The sequence below is a fragment of the Antedon mediterranea genome, chromosome 4 (genome assembly GCF_964355755.1).
Source record: "Antedon mediterranea chromosome 4, ecAntMedi1.1, whole genome shotgun sequence".
Classification (NCBI taxonomy): domain Eukaryota; kingdom Metazoa; phylum Echinodermata; class Crinoidea; order Comatulida; family Antedonidae; genus Antedon; species Antedon mediterranea.
In genome coordinates this window covers 26,101,233-26,124,500 of record NC_092673.1, presented here as the reverse complement: position 1 = coordinate 26,124,500, position 23,268 = coordinate 26,101,233, and the positions used below count along the sequence as shown (strand labels likewise).

The window sequence follows — 23,268 nt, the reverse complement described above, 5'->3', positions numbered from 1 at the left end:
AATTCAAGATGGAAAGAACGAGGGAAACCATTTGTCTTGCAGATCATCTCTATCATAGAAAAAATATACTAATTACTAATATTAAGAAAAAGAGAAACTGCCCAGTCACTAATGATCCAGAAATTGAGATATGGGCATGTTGCGCAGTGTGTGTTGGACGTTGATTACTGATCCAACTCTCGCCGCATTTCTTGTAACTTTAGACAAAACGCTTTACTTACGTTTGCCTCTCTCCACCCATGTGTATAAAATGGGTACCGGTTAGATCAAGACACAACTTTGCGCTGATTACTAGCTTCATTATGGCAGTATGTTTCAAATACCTGTTTGATTCTAAAAAATGACCGGAGTAATAATGTGAAGCGCTTAGAAGTGCTATATACGAGTATTATTATTAATTATAAATTGAAAAAAAATCTCCCAAAAACAAATTATGTTCAACTTAGAAACATTATACTGTAAATTCAAGATGGCTATAAACACACAAAGGCATTTGTATTGTAAAATCATCTCTGTTATAAACAATATATACTAATTACTAATATACTAATATACTAATAATAGGAGTTGTTGATAGCCGAGTGGTTAGGACACTTGACTGTCATACAGATAGACCCGGGTTCAATTCCCGACAACTCCCAGTCCACTCAGCTGTAAATGAGTACCTGGTTGAAAATACTAGGGAGAAAAAAGGCGGCGTGGAAAGGAACTGGCCACCCTACCACATAATGCCGAGGCTTAGTACAATGAGCTCCTAACAGCTCATTCCCCTACGTTCAGAGAACACGGGACTCACCTTTACCTTTTACTAATATTAAGAACATGCATATACATGTTATAAAAATGAGTAAAAAGAAAAGGGATTTATAAACTGTACTGTAATTTGAAATAAATTGAAAAAAATGCCTGAAACAATTTTACAGTATAGTAAATTCAAGAAAACCATTTGTTTTGCGTCGTCTACATTATAGATTATACTAGACGTGAACAAAAAACTATAATAAAATAAATTAGAAATTGTATTTGAAACATAAAGTAAATTCAAGATTGGTTAAATAGGAGCAATTTGTCTCGCTTTGCTGTCTCCAGTGTATGAATTAACTGGTACAATTACGAAATACTTACAAAAGAGACCGAATGAATTAGAAATTATACTACTAGACTTAATAATAGTCAATTAAAGATTGGTTTAAAGAGAGGAACTATGTAATGTATATAACAACATGATGTTATACTGAATAATAATTGTAAGGCAAAAACCATCTAGATTTTGCTATAACATGATTTTACCTTTTGTATTTAAATACAATAGAACACCTATAATGGTACATCCTAACAAAGTTTACCCCTTTTCAGTATGACCCCTGAATAGGTATGACCCCTGAATAGTTATGACCCCTGAATAGGTGTGACCCCTGAAAAGATGTGACCCCTGAAAAGATGTGACCCCTGAATAGGTGTGACCCCTGAATAGGTATGACCCCTGAATAGGTATGACCCCTGAATAGTTATGACCCCTGAATAGTTATGACCCCTGAATAGTTATGACCCCTGAATAGGTGTGACCCCTGAATAGGTGTGACCCCTGAATAGGTGTGACCCCTGAAAAGGTGTGACCCCTGAAAAGGTGTGACCCCTGAAAAGGTGTGACCCCTAAATAGGGATTTACTAAGTAAAGGAAAGGTTTTATTAAAAATCTACTATGAATATAGAATACAAAATATCTGTACTAGTACAAGATATTTTTTCTAGAACATTATTTTGTAATTTAAATAAATCTACTATAATTGATAATGAATTTTAGTTTTAAGGCTATAATAAATTTCAATTTGATCAAAAACCAGACGGAACATCTCCGAACATCTGCATTGAAATGATTGTTTAAAATATTGTTGATAATGGCTTCCTTTTCTACTCTACATTTAACATATGTAATGTTAAATACAGAATACCTGCATTCACTCACACTTGACATTCTTTAATAATGTGGACTTAATTGCAACATATTTTAAAATTTGAATGTTTTATAATGCATTTAAATATATTTGCACTTAGAAATATTTTCAAAATGTGTTTTTTTAACATGCAATGCTTTCAAATAATATTGTTAGATTAATGTTTTTCAGTGGGGGCCTGGGGGAAGGTATTGTTGGTTAATATTACATGACAAGAATCCATTTTCTTTTCTATTGAAGACCCTTTGTCACTTGTTTGTTGTATATTCAAGTACACAATTAATTGCGTTTTGTATTGAATTAATCAATCTTGTCAAGTCAAATCATAAAACATCATTTTGTGTATTTTGATTTAATAGCATTTTATTGTTTGATACAAATATTTATATATATTTATAAGCATTTTGATATATTTGTAAGTTAGAATTTTAATGTATTATACAATTTACTGTTATGAAAATACACCCGCACATCCAGATGGGAAAACAGTGAATTGAAATCTGAGTATAAATATATGTACTGTACAGTACCATTGTGCATCGTTATACAAATATTGTGCAATTTATTATACCTGTCTCGAACTCCTCAGGCTTGCACTATTATCTTGAAAATCACACACAATCTGAATACCGTGTATTTTAATATTTTCGTGTATGCAAATACAGTAGTACCAAATATTATTAATATTCTATTGCTGTGTTATAATATGGTAATTTATATTTGATTCCAATATAATTTAATGTACTGTATATTCAAATTAATTATATAAACAATAGCTAGTAAAGAATAATAAACTTAAGTACTTTATTTGCAATAAACTCTTTAATATCAGCATTCTTTTAAAATTTGGAATTTGACAATGAATTAAATAATGTATGGAGATTATATACTTTATACACACAGTATATTAATTTAATAGCGCACCTAAATATATTTGTGCAATTTGATTGGTCGATTTTGTAATGTGGTAATTTGTAATTTCATTATAATCAACAGTAAAGTGATATTCAATGGTTCTATTCATCAGTTAAGCATAGTTAAGCTTAGTTAAATTTTTTTTTTTTTTTTTTTTTTTTCACATTATTGATTGTCTCCATCCCCGAAACCTCGACTAAGAAATACCGGAATGGTGTCCGGCGGGGGATAGTTTATTACCATTAGTTAAGGTCCTATGTAAAGCACCTAGAGGGGTCAGTGATCCATTAGACGCTATATGAATACTGTTTATTATTATTATTATTATCAGTCTGCTCGTCAGATTTTTGAGAATTTTGTGTTTTTGTTTTTCTGTATTTTGCTGATAAAATTTTGGGGAAAACTATAGTAGTATTTTAATATGTGGCTTATTATTATTAATATCAACTCACTAAACTCATGAATTAAAACATTTAATCAATTAATAAACATCTATTTTATGTATATTATAGAAGCAATTTCAGTAAACAAGTTTTAACAATATTAATTTTCACTTTGATTATTGTCGCTCATTTTATTTCATAGCTTGTTGTTATGGTCTTTTTATGCCACCTGCTAGTTTCCATAAGATAGTTGGCTAGATAATGAATAGCCCGAAGACAGTTTATAAAAGAACTGTAACATTCTAATGAGATAACTAGATTTAAAGCTCTGTCTACACTATCAAACTTTATGTGACAAAAACGTGATGTGCCCATATATGGACATGATGATGTCATATTACTACCATATTTAAGCATATCACTACCATATTTGGACACATCACACATTTTTTTTAAGCTAAAAGATAGTTTGAACAGCTTAAGAAAATTATGTTATATTTATACAAAATAATCTATTATTTTGCAATCAATTTCTTTACTGTTATCATCTTCTGTAACTATGTTTTCAAATTTCGTCCAATTTACTTTGTACTTGCATAAATATTGATTCTTTTCTCTCGAGTAGCAATTCAGTCTAGTTGGTTATAATTAAATTTCGTAATTAGTAAAATCTTAACTGTTTCTAACTGATAGATAAGTATATATAACAAGTGAATTAGTGGTTTGACCAGCTGACACTGCTGTTCACTACAAATTAATTGTGTTTTAAATTGTAATGTATCATACGTTACAAAATTTATGTTTACTTGAATTAAAATAATGCTATACAGTCACAAATATAATTTGCAGATACGTTTATCAAAGTTCTGCCTTGACAAGTCTCAAGTGACATTCATCTGCCGCTCTTCTCTAAAGCTGCAAAAATCATTTTTGAAAGCTCCAAAGTCATGTGACATCCCATCAACTACATAGTATCTTCAAATGTCTCCATAACCCTTCTCCAATGTATTTGGAAGATCTTATATCCATTGATCTCTATCTGTCTGTCAGTTTATTCACTGATAAATTCATGAAAACAAGCTTCTTACAGGGCATTTGATGGCACTTTTGTAACAAACTACTTTATATAAACATAAACATATGTGTACATCATTCTTTTGAGCAGTTTTGACCTCCAAAGACCTTACTTGGTGAAGAACACCTTAACTATTCAGATTAAAGAAATTGATATTCTTCTTGCTCTCCAGCTCTTTTCATCATCTGCCCATAGCCATCATAATTCTCTTTCTTTCCTTTTCCACATTTATGTCTCCGAATCTTCTTCATTTTGTAGCTCTGTTTATTGGTTTCTTTTATACATTATTTTATCAATTTTACTTGGTACCAGTTCGTCGATTTCTTATTCTCGTTTAAATTTCATTTGGCTAAATTGTGCATATTTAAGATGTTTTTAACTCGATATTTTATTTGCAAATTCTATTTTATACTAAATTCTACCACTTCTAAGTATTTTCTGTAATCAGCAAAGGAGTTTAAATTAATTGTAATTTCCATTTCCAAAAAGCCTGGAAATTCAACAGGTATTCCATAAACAAAATCTATTTAAATTGTGAAAAAAATATCCACAAATTATTTTGTGTATTTAGACAAGAGGATATGGATTTTATATTTATAGTGAGAAATGATTTTTTTTTCTGCCAGCTTCCATTCTCCAGAATTTAAATCACTATATTATGGCCTATTTTATAATAATTAAGTGCTTAATAACATCTCTAATTGCTCTGTGTTACTGTAGTCACTTCATCGATTTTTTTATCACTCAGAGGTCGGTTTGTTACATTGAAGATACATTTCATTAATTTACCCTCGTAAAATATCTGAATAATGTCGTTCTGTGCCAAAAACATTACTTGTATCCGTTGAGTTTCTCCAAAATGTTTCAGAATGCGTTTGGGATTTGAACAAGGTTTTGGTGAGTTGCAATTTGCTTAGCGATCTTCTTGTGTTGATTACTCATGTTGATTGGGGACTTAGTATAGATGACAACCGCCAAGCAGCTTTCGCATCATGTAATCTTTACTTTCGGTTTTAGTACGTAAACAATTATATGAATTGTATATACTTAATTACTAAGATTACGAGTAAGTGGATGCTTCTCAATTTCATAAACATTGTAAATTTGCATAATGTGTTTTCAATATTAAGTGTGTTAGGAATGATGATTTAAAAAATATATGAAATAAAAACATAACGATCTTGAAGTTGATTTTATTTATAGAACTAAAACAGAAGACATAATATAAGTAATCTTTTCTACCTTGTAATTAGGATTTATTGTAAACCATAAATATCTCTCTCCCTCAATGATATTTTATAAAGGTGTAATTTTGTAATATTTGTTGGCTGGTTAGTATCGTAAAATGTAATAGTGGGTTAATTGAAATTGAGAAAAATTGTAATATTATCTTTGTAATATGTTTATGTATTATGCACTACCATGAGTGGGTATGTCGCCTAAAATGTAGTATCGTTTTATATTCTTTTCTCAAGAATCATAATCATTTTTACTACATTCTGGCTTTGAATAAGCAGCTTCTTCTTTCCCCTCCCCATCCCACATTTTTAGGTGTTCCCTCCCACTCACTCTTTTAAAAATCCTGCATCCGCTTCTCCTGATTGAATTTAAAAACTAAGACAAGTGAATGATTTTCTTGTGTCTTGAGGATTTCTTAAATTTTGATTTTATCTTCCAATAAACACTTTATAAAATTTTTTTTTTAGTTCCACCCCTTGTTATAGAGTTGACCTTGAGTGTATGCTGACAATCAAGGGCCCTCATGATGAGTTATAATAACTGTCTGTGTGTGAATGAGGGTCGAACCTTTACCGATGTTATGGCTAGGCATTGAGGTTCCAATGTCTTAACCGCTTGGCCACTCACTTATTGTTATGCCATTTGGATAAGAATACTACAAACTACTTCATATAATTTTAAGTATGTTTATAATAACTTTCAGATGTTTTGGAGTAGACTTGAATGCTCTACTGGACTTTCATGGATCATCAGCATCTTTAAAAAAGTGTATTGTTGTGGATTTTTTTTGGTTAAAGTCGAATCTGATAAACTGATGAATTTGGTTGATGAAAATAAACACATCTGGATTCACTTGATTAAACTTAATCAATAATAAAACTAGGACATTATGTTGACATATCATGTTGATTCATCTTATCGTCTTCATATCCAGTTTTTGACAGTATTTGAGTATTGAACTACGGTAGTTATTTACCTTTCAAATGTCCTTTTATAGCTCTGTCTACACTATCAAATTAGTTTGAGAAAAATAGTGTGATATGCCCAAATATGGTAGTGATATCACATCATTATGTTCATGTATGGGAACATCACATTTATTTAGACCTTCTTTCATGGGTGTTGAAAATCACTCGAGTACAAGCCAATGTTTAGCATGGGAATGTTCCACATTTTATGCTATCTTGGCCAAGATACTATACATGTTTATAACCTATAGTTATAAACCATGTTTTTACCTGTTTTTTTAGGGCAATGACTGTCAAGCATGCATTATACAGACCTCTAAATTGCTACAAATTGGGTTTTAGATATTCTAGTCCTGTTATCGACCTGTTACTTCCTTGGTTTACAAGAAATAATTAAAGATAATCAGGAGAAACATCTTTTAGCTTCTTGTTTAATGTTTCTTAGTGGTCTTATATGCTATATATATTCATCCCTGTAGAAAAACGAAAGGTTTATATCATGACAAACCTAGAGAACAACCTATGAATATTCATTAATTGCCATAATGACACCTATTTATTATAGGGTTTCTTTGTTCATTTGCTACAATATTAGTTGCCTAATAATCCTATGACATCCTTGTGATGTGAACCGAATATTTGTTTGCAGTCAGTGAGTGCTCAGCCATTATGCCACTGGTTGTTTGCGCTACTGTTACAAATTATCTTTTCTGCTGCATTTCTTGTTTATTGAAAACATAGCTAATACATGTTGACAGTTTTATGATTTTATTTGTGCATAGTTTTATGAAAGTTCAATATATAAAATAATGTGTGAGGATCTTTAAGGTGTTTGCATAAGTGTTCATTCCAATTATTCTTATCACTTTCTAGAATATTTCAAACATCAAGTTTAAATCCGATATGAATTGAAATTATAGATTTGTTCATAGGTATGAGACAACTGGCATGTGAATGGTTACGGTTGATTTAAGATTATTTCCATATGTTTTTACAAAATGTGTTCACCTAGGTGCTACATTCGCAGCTACGGTCCTTGCAACACTTGGTCCTGTGATTTACCCGTGAAAACGACAACGATTTGCATTCGTCTGTATATAATTTAGTTTTCAATGGAAAAATATTATAATGGTAAAGAAATTTTGAATATTACCTATTTCAAATTTGGTAAACCAAGCTCTTCTATTAGTGGATTTTATTTCATTATATATTTTGGCGAAGCTTTATTTATATTGAAAAAAAAAAAGGCTTTGGAGAATGGCAATTGGACAAATAGTCAAGGCCTTATTATGATATTAAATCGTATCAGCTAATAGAATTATCTAGAATTCATTCTAAGATTTCTGAGTAATCCGATTGTAGCAAATCATAGATTATGTTTAAATGAGAGAACATTGCTACTAGATTTCTTGACGTATAACCAGAGTTGACTGCTGTAAAGCAATAGTGTGTTGTCTAAAATGCTGTGATTTATTGCAAACCTTTTAATATACTTAATGAAGGCTGTACAAAAGGCAATGAAATGAAATTATTATGTATTTCGATTTATATTTGCCTGTAGTAAAAATAAATTCCACTTATGTAAACAAAATAAATCATTTTTTTTCTAGGATCGTTAATTTATATTTTGCTGCCTCGTTGATAGAATGTTGGTCATTCATTCATTTATGACTTTCTTGTCCTCTTTTCAAAGACAGCCCTTGTCATGCCTTAGCCAATCGTTTCTGTTCTTTGCTGTCCTTGCCAAGGTAGTTCCTGCATATGTTGTTTCTTTCTCTCTTGCCATTCTGTCATTCATTGGTCCATCTTTCTTATCCTTCCTTGCTATGACCTTTCCATTTCTATTTTGCTTTAATTTCTTCCACAATATCTATGATTTTGGTAATGTTTTATCCACTGTACAATCTCTCTGTACGTTGATCCCCTGGTCTCAGACAATCTATGACTCAAAATCCAGTGTCTTGTTAGGATCCTGCCTTCTCCCTTTTATTATTTCAAAGTTAAAATATCTATATATAATTTTGTTTTCTCTTTAGCATATTATATTATTATTTTGTACTTAGAAAAAGAAAGTGAATCTATGTTATATTGATTGATTGATATTTTCACATATTATTGCTACTTTTGTTGCATTTAAGTTTGTTAGACAGTAAACATCCAAATGTATATCTATGTGTCGTACTTGTCACCGTTTCCATCTACCATTTGAGAGCTTTCTGTTTACATATGCTTTTACGCTAATGTTCCAAAAACTGTCCACACATAAATTCTGTTGTCATCGTCTTCGATTTAATTAGGACTATTTGTTGCCGATAACATTTCAAGATATCTGTAAATTGATTAAAGCTTTTAGTGGTATAGTATTGTGATTGCATCAGCCTCTATTTTTTCTTCAACAGGATATGAAGCAGATTTCTCAGAAATTATTTTTTGGATGCATTTTACATACATACTTTACAGAAGGAAGATTTTCAAATTTTGGGAAAGTTTCAAGTTAGCAGGTAGTCAGGTTTTTGGAAAGTTGACTTTAAAGCCTCTCTGACTTCTTTTAAATTTATTATAATTATAATTTACATTTATGTATTATAGACATAATGAAGTTGTTTTTTTCATCACGCTTTTTTTTTATAAAACAAACCAATTAAGGATAGAGCTGATAACTTCATATTTTCAATTTAAAGTTGCAAAGTGATTGGTTGCTGTCATTACTTATCATGATCCGACTAAACACAGGTCGTTAGTGTAAAATGTCACAGAATAAACTCATTATCTTAATGTTGATACAACATATATACATTAGGTCTCTCAAGTGGCAATATTGAAATGTTTGTTCATCAAGGAATGTATCAGTTTGTCGCTTAACAATTGTTAATATCGTCTGGTAATGTTATTTAAAATTCAATAAAGATTTAACTCAATTACAGAACACATTATTTTTGTTTGTTAAGTCAATGGTTGTCGTCAAGCCTGTCTGTTGCTGTAGCTTTACTAGGGTAGAAGTCGCCTGAGTCTAAAGCCGGAGACTCAACTGGTGCTAAACTACAGTTCAAACCTTGGTTAGCCTAACTCTCGCATCCCCATACTTTGGTTCTGGTGCTGGCATGAACTTTAGCTTTCCCCCTCTTATTCACTTGTTTTCACAGCTCTTCAAGGCTTTTGTTTTTTTAGCTTTATACATTTAAAATCATTCTTACACTTCCCCCAAAGTAAATAGCCAGCAGAATTCAACTACTTATCCTAGGGCCAATGTTGCCCGAAAGCTCTTCAATTTTTTATGGCTGTTACTTTATCCTTATTAGCTTTTAGCTTATTATATTCTATATCTTTATTGAGATCCAGCCACCGATACCCACAGCATTGTCATTTTTTCAGTGCTTATTTTATTTGTAACTCCATTGAGATCCAGCCACCGATACCCACAGCATTGTCATTTTTTCAGTGCTTATTTTATTTGTATCTCTATTGAGATCCAGCCATTGATACCCACAGCATTGTCATTTTTTCAGTGCTTATTTTATTTGTATCTCCATTGATATCCAGCCACTGATACCCACAGCATTGTCATTTTGTCAGTGCTTATCTTATTTGTATCTCCATTGATATCCAGCCACTGATACCCACAGCATTGTCATTTTGTCAGTGCTTATCTTATTTGTATCTCCATTGATATCCAGCCATTGATACCCACAGCATTGTCATTTTTTCAGTGCTTATTTTATTTGTATCTCCATTGATATCCAGCCACTGATACCCACAGCATTGTCATTTTGTCAGTGCTTATCTTATTTGTATCGCCATTGATATCCAGCTATTGATACCCACAGCATTGTCATTTTGTCAGTGCTTATTTTATTTGTATCTCCATTGAGATCCAGCCATTGATACCCACAGCATTGTCATTTTTTCAGTGCTTATTTTATTTTGTATCTCCATTGAGATCCAGCCACTGATACCCACAGCATTGTCATTTTGTCAGTGCTTATTTTATTTGTATCTCCATTGAGATCCAGCCATTGATACCCACAGCATTGTCATTTTGTCAGTGCTTATTTTATTTGTATCTCCATTGAGATCCAGCAACTGATACCCACAGCATTGTCATTTTGTCAGTGCATATTTTATTTGTATCTCCATTGAGATCCAGCCATTGATACCCACAGCATTGTCATTTTGTCAGTGATTATTTTATTTGTATGTCCATTGAGATCCAGCCACTGATACCCACAGCATTGTCATTTTGTCAGTGCTTATCTTATTTGTATCTCCATTGATATCCAGCCACTGATACCCACAGCATTGTCATTTTTTCAGTGCTTATTTTATTTGTATCTCCATTGAGATCCAGCCACTGATACCCACAGCATTGTCATTTTGTCAGTGCTTATCTTATTTGTATCTCCATTGATATCCAGCCATTGATACCCACAGCATTGTCATTTTTTCAGTGCTTATTTTATTTTGTATCTCCATTGAGATCCAGCCACTGATACCCACAGCATTGTCATTTTGTCAGTGATTATTTTATTTGTATCTCCATTGAGATCCAGCCACTGATACCCACAGCATTGTCATTTTTTCAGTGCTTATTTTATTTTGTATCTCCATTGAGATCCAGCCACTGATACCCACAGCATTGTCATTTTGTCAGTACTTATCTTATTTGTATCTCCATTGATATCCAGCCACCAATACCCACAGCATTGTCATTTTGTCAGTGCTTATCTTATTTGTATCTCCATTGAGATCCAGCCACTGATACCCACAGCATTGTCATTTTGTCAGTGCTTATTTTATTTTGTATCTCCATTGAGATCCAGCCATTGATACCCACAGCCTTGTCATTTTGTCAGTGATTATTTTATTTGTATGTCCATTGAGATCCAGCCACTGATACCCACAGCATTGTCATTTTGTCAGTGCTTATCTTATTTGTATCTCCATTGATATCCAGCCATTGATACCCACAGCATTGTCATTTTGTCAGTGATTATTTTATTTGTATCTCCATTGAGATCCAGCCACTGATACCCACAACATTGTCATTTTTTCAGTGCTTATTTTATTTTGTATCTCCATTGAGATCCAGCCATTGATACCCACAGCATTGTCATTTTGTCAGTGATTATTTTATTTGTATGTCCATTGAGATCCAGCCACTGATACCCACAGCATTGTCATTTTGTCAGTGCTTATCTTATTTGTATCTCCATTGATATCCAGCCACTGATACCCACAGCATTGTCATTTTGTCAGTGCTTATTTTATTTGTATCTCCATTGAGATCCAGCCACTGATACCCACAGCATTGTCATTTTGTCAGTGCTTATCTTATTTGTATCTCCATTGATATCCAGCCATTGATACCCACAGCATTGTCATTTTTTCAGTGCTTATTTTATTTTGTATCTCTATTGAGATCCAGCCACTGATACCCACAGCATTGTCATTTTGTCAGTGATTATTTTATTTGTATCTCCATTGAGATCCAGCCACTGATACCCACAGCATTGTCATTTTTTCAGTGCTTATTTTATTTTGTATCTCCATTGAGATCCAGCCACTGATACCCACAGCATTGTCATTTTGTCAGTGCTTATCTTATTTGTATCTCCATTGATATCCAGCCACCAATACCCACAGCATTGTCATTTTGTCAGTGCTTATCTTATTTGTATCTCCATTGAGATCCAGCCACTGATACCCACAGCATTGTCATTTTGTCAGTGCTTATTTTATTTTGTATCTCCATTGAGATCCAGCCATTGATACCCACAGCATTGTCATTTTGTCAGTGATTATTTTATTTGTATGTCCATTGAGATCCAGCCACTGATACCCACAGCATTGTCATTTTGTCAGTGCTTATCTTATTTGTATCTCCATTGATATCCAGCCATTGATACCCACAGCATTGTCATTGTGTCAGTGATTATTTTATTTGTATCTCCATTGAGATCCAGCCACTGATACCCACAGCATTGTCATTTTGTCAGTGATTATTTTATTTTGTATCTCCATTGAGATCCAGCCACCGATACCCACAGCATTGTCATTTTGTCAGTGCTTATTTTATTTTGTATCTCCATTGAGATCCAGCCATTGATACCCACAGCATTGTCATTTTGTCAGTGATTATTTTATTTGTATGTCCATTGAGATCCAGCCACTGATACCCACAGCATTGTCATTTTGTCAGTGCTTATCTTATTTGTATCTCCATTGATATCCAGCCATTGATACCCACAGCATTGTCATTTTTTCAGTGCTTATTTTATTTTGTATCTCCATTGAGATCCAGCCACTGATACCCACAGCATTGTCATTTTGTCAGTGATTATCTTATTTGTATCTCCATTGATATCCAGCCACCAATACCCACAGCATTGTCATTTTTTCAGTGCTTATCTAATTTGTATCTTCATTGATATCCAGCTATTGATACCCACAGCATTGTCATTTTTTCAGTGCTTATTTTATTTTGTATCTCCATTGATATCCAGCCACTGATACCCACAGCATTGTCATTTTGTCAGTGATTATTTTATTTGTATCTCCATTGAGATCCAGCCACTGATACCCACAGCATTGTCATTTTGTCAGTGATTATTTTATTTTGTATCTCCATTGAGATCCAGCCACTGATACCCACAGCATTGTCATTTTGTCAGTGCTTATCTAATTTGTATCTCCATTGATATCCAGCTATTGATACCCACAGCATTGTCATTTTTTCAGTGCTTATTTTATTTTGTATCTCCATTGAGATCCAGCCACTGATACCCACAGCATTGTCATTTATTCAGTGCTTATCTAATTTGTATCTCCATTGATATCCAGCTATTGATACCCACAGCATTGTCATTTTTTCAGTGCTTATCTAATTTGTATCTCCATTGATATCCAGCTATTGATACCCACAGCATTGTCATTTTTTTAGTGCTTATTTTATTTTGTATCTCCATTGAGATCCAGCCACTGATACCCACAGCATTGTCATTTTTTCAGTGCTTATTTTATTTTGTATCTCCATTGATATCCAGCCACTGATACCCACAGCATTGTCATTTTGTCAGTGATTATTTTATTTGTATCTCCATTGAGATCCAGCCACTGATACCCACAGCATTGTCATTTTTTCAGTGCTTATTTTATTTGTATCTCCATTGAGATCCAGCAACTGATACCCACATCATTGTCATTTTTTCAGTGCTTATTTTATTTGTATCTCCATTGAGATCCAGCCACTGATACAGCATTGTCATTTTTTCAGTGCTTATTTTATTTTGTATATCTATTGAGATTCAGCCATTGATACTCACAGCATTGTAATTTTTTCAGTAATTTGCCTTTGGATTTATATTTGTACCCTTGTGATGCAGGGTTAATCCTTTGACCCCAGCTTCATGGAGACATCACACTCGTGCTACAATCCTGGAGATTCAAAAGATCTGCCATTCTTTATCAAAACATACATGTCCCCTTTTTAATTTCATCACCTGCTTCAAACATCAGTCAATAGAGAATATCGTAACTGTCTTTTGACTAGTCTGTCACATCATGTTGATAACCTTTCAATTCTCAGCAAACCCAATGCTCTCCACTTAATTAAAAAATGTTAATTCATATAAACATTTTGATTGCTATCCGCAGATGTTTATTCTCAATGTTCTTTGTAAAAATGTCATTCACTATTTAATGTTGTTGATATGCTTTAACTTTTTTGCTCGTCAATTTCAAACTACCTTAATAATGATTGATATGTTTATGATACTGTTATTGTTTGTATTTATATTTTTATATTATTGTAGATTTGAAATATAATGTATTCATATTAAGCATCATAAAAATGAAATTGTTATGTTAATTTATACACCATCAACATTTTGATCTTTTTATCATTTTGACATCTCAACATATGCTATATATAAATATTGTAATTTATTTATTAAAATGAATTTGCATATATTTTAGAATTTAATTATGTATAATTATATGCAAATTCTTGTTTTTACAAGCTGTGACCATAGTGCAAACATTGTTTTTGTTGTGGAACATTCATATTTTAAAACAAATTTTCTAATAACAAAAATGGTTACTCCTAAATTATAAAATAATTAAAAAAATAAAAATAAATTATAAATCTAACCACTGTTTTTGCATGGATTGCGTTCATAGATTCTCCTCTTACTGTTAACCGCCCAATATATCCGCAACTATGTTCTCAGGTTTGAAATTATTCACAACCTATAATTCCTGCGTAGGATTTTGACATTAAAAGCTTCTGTACCATTCCAATGTTTATCTTCTCTTTACCTTTTCCCTGTCACTTGGGCGGAAGGACATTGGTATCTTTGTTATTTATGTATTTCTTTCGTGCTTGCTGTACTGTTTACATTTATATTATTAGTTTGTCTTATTTGATGTTGTAAGATGCGAAAGAACTCTTATGCCAATTCTCACAGTGTACACGTTTTTAATCGGATCCTATATTTGTAATTCATGTACTCTGTGTTGAGATTTAAATTAAATATAGTGTATCATGATGATATATATAAAGTCGCAACAAATTTAAACCAAATGACGATGAAGTAAACCCTAAGTCGTCTTCTTCCCGGATATGACGGTTGAAGACCTCAAACTTAATTTGTAAACTAATAAGATAAATTAATATTAATGAGAAAAACATTTGGTACAGTTCCAATTCTAATGGCTCTAATGATTTATTAATATCTTATTTCTTTCATCTTTTATCTAGAGACTTGAATCTGAATATTAGAACGCATTAGTTACTAATGTGAATATAGTGCAAAATATAATGATACTCTTATTACTAATGATAATGTGAACGTTTACTGCAGAATGTAAATTAATGCATTTTGGATTTTTTACCTAAAAATACATTATTCTGTACTTTATTTCTTTAGTGCCTTGTAATGTTTATACAGTATTGAGCTGTTGAATACAGTATTTGGTACAGTATAATTGGTGTTGTATACATTATTAATCTAGTAATTTACAAACGTTGAAAAGCAACTGTCAGTAATGAAGTATTTTATTATTATGTGTTTATAATCTAAAAGTAGGGGCTACCCACACTCACAGTAAAAAAGTTTATTAGTATATTTGTTTATATTATATCTAACAGTACCTACTGTACACTCACTATAAGAAATTTTCAATTCAAATACTATTTATGTTTATTCTCCATGGGCCCATAAATTTACCTACTTGGACGTGTTAAACCACGGAGGTATGCATCCATAGTTAAACCAAATAATTTGGAATGTTCCATTCATTGCAAATCAATACATTTTTATAAACTTATATTAAATGTATCAAAATAGCATTTTTTTAAAGAAAATCGGCCTGTCTTCAACATTATGATGCTGTACACGAACTGTTCAACCGGTTTTCAGCTATTAAAAACAATTATCGTAGGAGGAGATAGGAAAATGCGAAGCGTCCTCGTATTATTGTGTGCGGGTATTTTTCAAATTGACATCCATTAGACAGTGTATACCACGATCGGAAAACACCCTATTTGGGGCAAATCGTTGAACCTAAATTTGTTTTAATCGTCAATAACTAATTACCGAACACAATTTAATTAGTAAACAGGGTTACATCAGGTGGTTAAAATCAGTACCAAAAGTACGAACCAACTTCATATGCCATCGAGTAAACATTCTAGAAATAACGCGCGATTACCGATTTTTGCCCTTACGTAAATTTATATATAGATATCATTCTGTGATGTTTATACAGTATTCAGCTGTTGAATACAGTATTTGGTACAGTTTAATTGGTGTTGTATACATTATTAATCTAGTAATAGATTTGTGTTGTTGCATCCCTATCAGATAATGGTATCATCCGCAACCACACCTACATCAAGAGGTAGCCATCCCACCTAGTAGCGTCATCATTTCTTTTCGTACCACTGTAGTGTGTGTACAGTATACATCATTCTGTACTGTCTCCTTAAATTGAATACAGTATTGTAGCATGCTATCCCTTATCAATTGTACAAATACTGTGTACTCTTCCCCAAATTGTATATAGTAATTTTTATCGTCCCCAATATTCTTTAACATCCTCAAATTGTATACAGTATTCTCTATCTCTAAATTGTATATAGTATTCTCTAACTCATTATATTACTTAAAGAAATTACTGGTTGTATATAACAAATCTTGCAATGAAATATTACATTGCATTTTACAAACCCAACCGCAATTTGAAATGTATCCGAATAATTGGCAATTAAACATTACCATTATGTCTTCACATTGTGTGCATGCAAAATAGTCGATTTAGATTCATTCTTTCTGTGTTTAATGCGATTATGACTTTTACATTCTGCACACGTTCTAATTATGGCTATAAAAGTCGAATAAATGTTTGCGGAACTCAAAAAAATATTCAAAAGGGACACTTAGTGTATTAAAGCATTGCACACATTATATAACTTATAAACTTTTATAAAACAGTCTTTGAATCTGCATGATGGAATAAAATGATCCTTTACAAATGCGTTACTTTACAAAAATGTCTTATTTCAAATGCCTCTCTTCTCTATTTCTATTTATTAAATACATCTTTGACTGTTTTTTTTTTCTTCCAATACTTTGCCAATACCATGCTATAGTACTGGAAATTGTGTTGTGTCTCAGAGGTTAAAATAAAATACTAACTTTACCACAGTGCCAACCAATTATTACATTTTATTACACCAATTATTCTACTGCCCACTTATTTCAGAGCCACTCATACCACTTTTGAAGAAAATATGATTTAATTCACCTAGCGGTTGAGCCCTTATCTGAAAAATTTATGTTCCATTTGCCAGTTCTTGAATTTCTAGGGTTTTGACAATTATGTCTTATATAAACCCATTACAGAGAAATTGTTGGTTTAAAAATAATCTTGTATATAAACCTAAGCTTTAACTCTATATTAACTAGTATTTTAAAGCAGACCTATATGATATATCAATACCTAGAGGTTGATCCCTTTATCTGAAAAATCCATGTTCCATTTGTCAGTTCTTGAATTTCTAGGGTTTTGACAATTGTATCTTATATAAATAAACCCATTACAGAGAAATTGTTGGTTTAAGAATAATCTTGTATATATAACTCTATATTAACTAGTAGTTTAAACTTAATTGTAAATGATATCTGAATACGAAATTAAATCAACTACAGAATTTTAGTGAATGTACAGGTAGTATAGACAATTGAAAAACTAGACAATATCAATTACCTTGTTAAATGCTTTGCTTATGCAAACATGTATTTTATGGTTTTTAGATTGTTGATTTTGATAGATTTAATCTAAAATGAATATATATTTGAAATAGTATACAAATAATGAATGTTTATGAGTGTAATGGTACAAATAATGGCATGAGGTGAATGATGAAAGGTTATATATCAACGAAGCGACAGCCGAGTTGATATTAACCTTTCATCATTCACCAAATGCCATTATTTGTACCATTATACAAATATAAAACATTCATTATTTGTTTTATATAACATCTGAATAGATTCCTGTCATTTGAATAAATCAAATAAGGTAAGGTAGCCCTAGCCAAAGGCCTACATTTCATTCACATTCATTAAAAACAGTATCATTTGGTTTTTAATATTATATTAAATGTTATATTTATATGGATTTTATTAACACCCCTACTTTAGTGTTAATTATGTCAACAAACAATCTTAGGCCTAGCAAGGCTAAAACGCCTAGACTAGGCCTAATACTAGCATGGCCTAGGCTAGACCTAGTAGCCTAGTACTAGCTTGGCTGAAAGGCAAAACTTCGACAGACAATTGGAACTTATCTAGGCTAATTATGGTTTTTCTTTTCTCTCTTTTCTTCTTTTTTATGAAATTAGTACATACAGTGTATATGTCCAAATCGTACACCAATATCTGCTGCTGTTGCATATCTCGCGGTGGTGTTTACAAATGAAATTTTTAATTTAGGTGTTTATATAATATCTGTTAAAGAATGGATGTTTTTGTTTTTCTAATCAAAGTCTTCAGCAGATCTTCATGTGAAAACTCTTTTTATAGAGGGAATTGGGAATCAAAGCTTTTACCCTGCTGTAAAATCATTCAAATGTCGTTTGAATTTCTCTTTGCTGCCGTTAAGAAAAAAAAGCATTTTGTATTTACCCAGTGGTCAATGGTATATGTATGGGAAATATCCTATTAGCAAACATCATGGTCACTTTTTACTCTTGACAAATTGGACCTGTACTCCTTTCCATGTCTTCAGTGTCTGAAGTTACATTTTTTATTAGAGATATAAATAAATCAATATTCATTTTAAGTTGTCCAGCTGTCTAGTTTAGTTTGTGATATTTGTCATACTGATACCCACTACTAAACAAGTCTCAAGTGTATTGCTAAGTACGTTAGACTATACCTTTATGTAGACTTGCCATTTGATATTGCACACTGGTTAATTTGAGCATTAAAGACCGACATTAAATGAACCCTGTATAGGCATTATGTATTTGATAATGTTAAACGTAACGTTAAACGTGTATTATATCGACTGATTTAGTTTGTAAGGATCTTGGTTTTCTGATTGGCATTCTCCTGGCCGATCTAGGGTTTCATAAATTGAGTGATACTCTATAGTGGGAGTTCCTAATTTGGAAAGAAGAAGTATAGGAGATGCCATGTGGTATGATGATTTTGCTGTGTGTGTGTGTTGTAATATGATATGAAAAATTGAGAACCTTTAGCTGTTAAATAAGCATTGATTACAAGTGTAATTTTAATATTTTTAAGTTGTTATCTTCATAAAACCTTGGTTTAACAAAACACCCATGTACTTTGTAGATAGATTTTTTAATATATAATGTATTAATGTAATAAAAATAATGGAAGCATATTTCAATAACATAATTCTTTTCTTTTTTTCATGCTTTTTCCTATCCTGAAACAAAGGTATGTGAAATCATTTTTTGTGTATTAAAATCTACCTTCTTTAGCCTTTAATTTAAGCGTTTACACTCCTAGAAACTTCTTCTATCTAGCGTGTTATTTAAATGTTTTTACTATCACTTTGACATTTCGTGTTGTAAGCCACATCCTGGTTCAACACGATAATTATTACAGTAGTTTACGGACTTACAGTGACTAAAAACACAACTTAATAGAACTGTAATGCCAAAGGATCAAAAGTTTATCTATGGTCAATTGACAAACAATGCACTTTGCTATGTCATTATTCAAGAGTGTAAAACTATACTTGGTTATACATGAGTATGTAGTAAATAAATCATGCGTCTCTCCCGACGATTCAAATGGTTGTAGTGCCAGCACTCTGCTACAACATAACAACAAATAATCATTGTTCGAAAATGCTGAAAATAAATCCTGCAGAATTTTGTGTGGATTAAATTACTTATTTAAATGTACTTTGGAAATTAAGGGTGTTCAAAAATAAATGTCTTTATAGTAGGTAATTTCATTCATCCATGAATATGAGGACCTTGAAAATACAGAAACTGTAATGCGTTTCCCTGATTTTCTGCTGGTTGAAATCTACAGTTTTTAAGAGGCATCGGCAAACATCAAAAAGGTTTTTATTTGTTGCGAAACGATGGTTTTATTGCCTTGCATTCAAACCAATCGTTTTCATATAAATGTATTTGTATAAATGGGTCAAAACATTGTACATAATGTAATATGTTTATGCTATTATTATTGCCTATTATTCCTGAAATGTATTTTTATTTAATTGAACATTGTAATAGTTGATGGCCTACAAGAAATTCAAAATCTTTCTTGTTGGTGTATCCGTTTATGAGGGAAGTAAAAATTGGCATGTGTACTCGTGAAATATAAGCTGATGAAAAATGATTCACATTGACACACTACCTTACCATTATTACTAAAAAATGACTCCAATATGTGTTTAAGAGGAGTATGGTGTAGTAAAAATTTGAGATGGGTGATTCTACCAATAGAGGGCAGCATTTCCTCATTATTCTTATCATTGCTTCTGCGGTATCCTGAAGGTGGAAAAATTTATCGTTCATAAGTATCAATTTTGGTAAATAGTATACACAATTACAAACGACGACACGTTACCCAATAAAATTAATTAGAAATAAACTACAACACTTAGTATATGAAAGTGTCCATATAGAGAATACAATTAAACAATAAATTGATTTATAATTCTACATTTTTGCAGTGATGTAGCCACGAGAAATGGAACAATCTGTTCAATCCACTGGGTTGTCAAAGACCTCTGTGAAAAAGTGGTCAGCTTGAAACCTTACAAACCATACTTGTGGCTACTGTTTTGGGTCTATTCTTTACGCAAATTTGTATATGGCCTATACTGTCGGTATGACTGAGGATTATGCCCAAAGCAATACTATTCAACAAAATGCGATATCATTTCATTTATGCTTGCACACAATAAAATAATTAATGACTTGTCAGGCTAATTTGGTTGCATTAAAAAATAATTGTGACTTGGAATAGCTCAATGGACTAATCTGGTATCTGCATATCGAAATACAGGTTTCAAATCACTTTTTCGTATCACTGTTATAATGACGACGCTGTCCAGTACTAATATTTTTGGGATGGCAAAAAAGCAAAAAAATAATCTACATTTAATTAAGTTTCTGTACAAATTATGTATTCTGTATTTTTTTGTATAAATTGTATTTTCAGTGATTTTAGTAAACTATTGTATGTAATAGTGAAATGTGAATACTCTCTTGAAATGGCTAGACTGCATTTTCGCATCAGTGAGAGAAATTTTTGATTTTATTGCGGTATTTTCAGCAATTATTATTACATTTTTTTCTATTATTATAAACCCAGAAGGAAAGGTCAGTTATTTTGTTGATGACGGATAGACAACGGCAAAAATATGAAGTAACTCATATGAGAATTACTGTTGACGTCAAAGCATTGGTAAATCACGTTCATTAGTCACTTAATAGATCTTCAGAGTATTGTAATAAATTTTATCTAGGTTTGTTTATTTCAAATCCTATATGAAAAATCAGCCAGAATTTTTAAGGCATAAATCGGTAGAGTATAATTTTTGCATATCAAAATATTGCTATTAAATAATCTTTTACTATCATTTACCTCCGCCAAGGAGGTATATGTAATCGGTAGCGTGTGTTTGTTTGTTTGTTAGCAGGATTACTCAAAAAGTAATTACAAGATCTTTACCAAAATGAATATACAGATAGATATGTGGTCAAGGACCATTCCATTAAATTTTGGGACCATTGTCCCAATTCTGGACCACTTTTTAGTATACTTTTTAGACCTGCTAGTGTTAAAAGATAGGACAGAAGTCTTAAAGTAAACAAGTATACTGAAATTGCATTTTCTCGAGAACTAGTTGTCCAAAAAAAGAGGCAAGAGTTATAATTTGTGATTTGTAATTTTAAAACATAATTTGATTTAATGTGCACATTTTTTTATGCCAGTAGTTTAAAAAACCTATTTTCTTTTCAAATTCACTCGTTTGATTTTCGCGTTGCTGTTCTATTGTTAGTCAACTGAAGCTATTGTTTAATTGAAAGGCTGGTTACATAACCATTACACCAAACTCGCATACACATGCTTGTAGTGAAATTAGCCTAAATCACAAACAGCATTAAGACACACACAAATATATATATATATATTTTTTTTTTTACCGGAGAAATCTTATGTAGGAGAATTTTACAGTAGGCGGAGGTATGCACTCTCGGAGTGGCCTTCTAGTTACATTAATTTGTTACACATGAACAGTGTAATGAATTGAGAAAATTAATTTTACAAAATTCCTATCATGTTTGGTATAAGGTTGATGGGTTATAAACAAACAACTAGCGACATATGCATAACTGGTCGTGTCTGTAAAATTTGTTTTTTTGTAGCATTGCCTTTTGAAAAGCTGATTTTGTATCATGTGCTATCTGTTATCTCTCATAATGGTTAAAGGTAATAATGGACGCCAGGTTTTTGTAAACATGTTGAGATTGTTGTGCGATGTGGTAGGCATGGATATTGCACAACGGAAAAACCACACGTAGAGTGCGCTGTCTTTGTTGCTAGCCTGGCCTATCCTGTGACATTCTATTTAAGAAGGAAAATGATATAATAATAAGAATACTTATTGGTTACTCTCCTTTAAAGGAGAGGAACGCTATCGTAACAAGAGGTTCAACCTATACAAAATGTTTACACAAATATGTACATTAAAATATATAGATACAAAAAGTTAACATTAACAATTATCAAAAATACAACAAAAGCGATACATTAATTGAATAAAAATGTACTTAAGAATAATACATTTTATTTGATTCCACCTCCTTTATTCAGTTAAGTTTCAATTGCATGAACATTTTCTACCCTATAACTCATAAACATTCGTTGTTTGTATATTAATGTGTGAAAAATAGACCTATATCTCAACATTTCTTGGGTAACACTGCAAACCTAATGATTGTGACGTGGAGCCATACATGTACTACAAAGTATGTCCATAAATATTAATTTTTAGTTAAGAAACGACTGATTGACAATATTACAGTTAATAAAAGTAAATTTAAACAATTATTTACTTAATCAATAAAAACATTTTTTAAAATGTCAAAGATTTTTTTTGGTTTATAATTAAAGGTGACATTCTGTTCGTAATATCTGCTTTGATTGATTGCTTTTTTATTAACATTTATATCA

The 23,268-nt window shown here is 31.7% G+C and overlaps 1 protein-coding gene across 4 annotated transcripts in view; it reads left to right on the top strand.

Moving 5' to 3' along the window:
* LOC140047055 (Kv channel-interacting protein 4-like) overlaps positions 1–23,268 on the top strand; it is a 146,587-nt gene that overhangs the window by 53,084 nt on the left and 70,235 nt on the right. The window contains exon 1 of one of the 4 annotated variants that reach the window (XM_072091859.1): positions 19,434–19,503. The exons of the other annotated variants lie outside the window; for them this stretch is intronic. The gene's annotated coding sequence lies outside the window, so the exon portion shown is untranslated. Of the gene's footprint in view, positions 1–19,433; positions 19,504–23,268 lie in introns of those variants that run through there. 4 annotated transcript variants of the gene reach the window in all.